This window comes from Rutidosis leptorrhynchoides, chromosome 8 (genome assembly GCF_046630445.1).
Source record: "Rutidosis leptorrhynchoides isolate AG116_Rl617_1_P2 chromosome 8, CSIRO_AGI_Rlap_v1, whole genome shotgun sequence".
Classification (NCBI taxonomy): Eukaryota; Viridiplantae; Streptophyta; class Magnoliopsida; order Asterales; family Asteraceae; genus Rutidosis; species Rutidosis leptorrhynchoides.
In genome coordinates this window covers 13,841,814-13,845,434 of record NC_092340.1, presented here as the reverse complement: position 1 = coordinate 13,845,434, position 3,621 = coordinate 13,841,814, and the positions used below count along the sequence as shown (strand labels likewise).

The following is a 3,621-nucleotide window of genomic DNA, read 5'->3' as shown; positions in this document are numbered from 1 at the left end:
CGAGCAAAACGTTCATCACCTTTCATACGTTCACCACCTGTAACTCGATCAAGACATCTAGCCAATATTATCGCCGTTGATTTTTCTTTAGAATCATCATCTAGTCAAACAAGTACTCCAACTCAAAATCCCGATAATCCATTTTTTGAACCCGACTTCAAAATTGAAAACCCGGAGGATATTCAAGGACAATTCCAAGATCCTGAACCACTAATCATTCCTCCTGAACCACAAACCATTAAATCAGAATCCTCTAGTGATTCGTATTCAACAATTTCAATTATGGAAGTAACGGAACCTCGAAGTATGGAAGACCGAATGAGATCCACACGCACGGGCCAAGGTCACGCCATTATTAAGCCAGACATTAATGCGCCAGATTATGAAATCAAAGGACAAATCCTACACATGGTAACTAATCAATGCCAATATAGTGGTACGCCGAAGGAAGATTCAAACGAACATCTTCGAACCTTTAATAGGATCTGTACTCTATTTAAAATCCGATAAGTGGAGGATGAACAAATCTATCTCATGTTATTTCCCTGGACTTTAAAGAGAGAAGCCAAAGATTGGTTAGAATCGTTACCTGAAGGGGCGATTGATACATGGGATGTTTTAGTTGAAAAATTTCTTAAACAATTCTTTCCGGCATCCAAAGCCGTGAGACTTCAAGGAGAAATTGTTACATTCACGCAAAAGCCAAATGAAACATTATATGAGGCGTGGACAAGATTCGGAAAGTTGTTGAGAGGATGTCCTCAACATGGTTTAGACACTTATCAAATAGTACAAATATTCTACCAAGGATGCGATATCACTACACGAAAAGACATCCACATAGCAACTGGTGGTTCCATTATGAAGAAAACCGCAACTGAAGCTCACAAAATTATTGATAACACAGCCTCCCACTCACATGAGTGGCACCAAGAAAAAGATATCTTTCGTTCATCTAAAGCGGCTAGAGCCGATTCTAGGCATGACTTTGATTCCGTTTTCGCAAAAATAGATGCTTTTGAGAGACGAATGGAAAAGATGACTAAAGATATTCACGCAATACGAATCAGTTGTGAGCAATGCGGTGGACCACACTTAACTAAAGAGTGTCACATCGAGCAAACGATGCAACAACGTGAGAATGTTTCCTACATGAACCAAAGGCCTGGAAATAATTATCAAAATAATTATCAACCGCCAAGGCCAAACTTCAATCGAAATCAAAACATTCTTTACAATCCAAATGGGCCAAACAATAACTCGTATAACCAACAAGGTCCGAATAACCAACCAACTCAAAACAACACTTTCAATCAACAAAAACCTATTTTGTATAAACCACCACAACAAACCGAAGATAAAAAGTTAAATCTGGAAGATATGATGACAAAGCTAATGGAATCTCAAACACAATTTATTACATCTCAAACCCAAACAAATGAGAGGTTTGATCAGTCATTAAGAACTCAACATGCTTCTATTTTGAATCTAGAAAAACATGTAGGTACTCTTGCTAGCATGATGAGTGAGAGGGAACAAGGAAAGCTACCGAGTAATACTGAAGTAAATCCTCGGAATGAGAATGTTAATATGGTTTCAACGAAATCTGAAAAACCAACACCAGAAGATGGGAAGATTTTAGATGTGAGTAACAATGAAGAAGCTACAACACCACCACCACCCGAGTATGTAAAGCCAGTGGAGGCACCATACAGACCACCCATCCCGTTTCCAAGAAAAGGAGTTGAGTATGAGCAAGTGATAGGTAATAAAGTTTGTGATACCTCTGGAACGAAGAAGAAGAATAAGAAAGTGCAAGAAACAAAAATCGTAAATGTAAACCCGGTGAAGACAGTTCCACCAAAACCTCCACCCAGGTTGGGTGATCCGGGTGAATTTATTATTCCTTGTCTACTTAGTGATTGTGTCATGTATGATGCACTAGCAGATTTAGGTGCAAGTGTGAGTGTTACGCCTCGTTCATTATATAAGAGATTAGGAGTAGGTGAGTTAAGTCCAACGGAAATGAGTGTTCGACGCTTTGATCAAACCATTAGGCACCCAGTTGGAATCGCTGACAACCTACCCATTCAAGTGGGTAATTTAACCTTTCTAGTCGAATTTATTGTCATTGACATAGAAGAAGACCCAAACATTCCTCTAATTTTAGGTCGACCATTCTTAGCATCTACCGGGGTGTTATTTGATGTAAGAGAGGGTAGAATGACACTTAGTAATAATGAAAAATCGATCACCTTTGTAAATCGAAAGTCTAAATCTCCACTAACCAAAACCGTTGAACCAACAAAAATGATTGGTAAGAAGCATATTGTTTTACCAACTCCAACAGTAGTGCTTAACAATAATAAAACGCCTAAGTGTAGGGAAGATAAAGTAACACCTAATGATGACCTGATAACAAAGAACCCCGTTGTTGATACAAAATTAAATGACCCCGTTATTAACAGTTCAATGAAGAAACTTATTAAACGGATTCGCTATGCTAGAACCAAGGGGAACTTTAAGTTATGTAACCGGTTAGTATCCAATCTATCGCCTAAAGAAAAGGTGAAACTAGTTGAATTTGTGGATATTACACGGGAATCCGACCAATGGCTTAAAGCAAAAGTCACAGATATGCAAGTTGATTATGGTCCAAGAGAAATTGACAATGAAGTTAATCACAATTTCGACACCACAGCTACCTAAGTGTGGGGAGATTCAGATGTTATAAAAAGAAAATGATGTCTAGAGTTAGTTGTTCTGTTCTCGTGTAGTTTCGAGAATGGAATCCGATTGGTCTTTTTCCACTAGCAGACACTAAAGAACTAGTTTTCTCCCTCCATTCTGAATTTTTTTTTTTATTTTATAGGTTTTATATGAAATTAATATGCTTTTTAAATTTAAGTTTTGTGTGAATTTAAAAACAAAATTTACTTTATTTCATTAAGTTTAAAAAATGATTTCTAAAATTCATCTTAAGTTGAAGACTAGGTCATGGAACCGAAATTGCTTTACCCGAGGGCAGGGCAAAAAATTTTGTTATCATTATTTTTAATATTATTGATCTAAAGTATACCAAAAAAAATTAAAAAACCCCAAAAATCTTTGCTTTTAAAACAATCGCTTTAAAAATGACAAATTTTAAATTTTGTCGAGGGACGGACTAGCTAAACATACCGAAACTACCTAAAGTAAAAGGAAACGAAATTTTTAAAAAATTATTCATTTAAATTATTTTAATAAATAAAGGTTTTTATAAATAAAAAATTATATATATGTTTGTAGTTTATCTTATATAAAACAGGGTAAAACATCGCACTTTCAAAGACTGACATTAAAGTTCAGCAAAAACTACTAATTTTGATGATAAGACGCAAAACATATGTGAAATTACAACAAAAGGAATGAACGATGAGGCGCGCCATCTATCATTCGACGACCTTAGTATTTACAAACTCGGTATTTTTAATCACTTTTCTACACTAATCACCCTCATGAATTTATAATTATAGTATGATTTCATGCAAATGAGGGCATTGCATGATCTCAAGTGTGGGGAAGGGTTATAAATTCTCTCGGGTTTACACTTAGTTTAATTGCCAAATTTTGTGCCAAATT

General features: G+C 35.9%; 1 non-coding gene across 1 annotated transcript; it reads right to left on the bottom strand.

Moving 5' to 3' along the window:
• Nucleotides 1-666: 666 nt before the first annotated feature.
• On the bottom strand, nucleotides 667-773 carry LOC139865456 (small nucleolar RNA R71). The gene has a single exon (XR_011764975.1). It is a non-coding gene; the product is annotated as a small nucleolar RNA R71 (small nucleolar RNA).
• Between the last annotated feature and the right edge of the window lie 2,848 nt (nucleotides 774-3,621).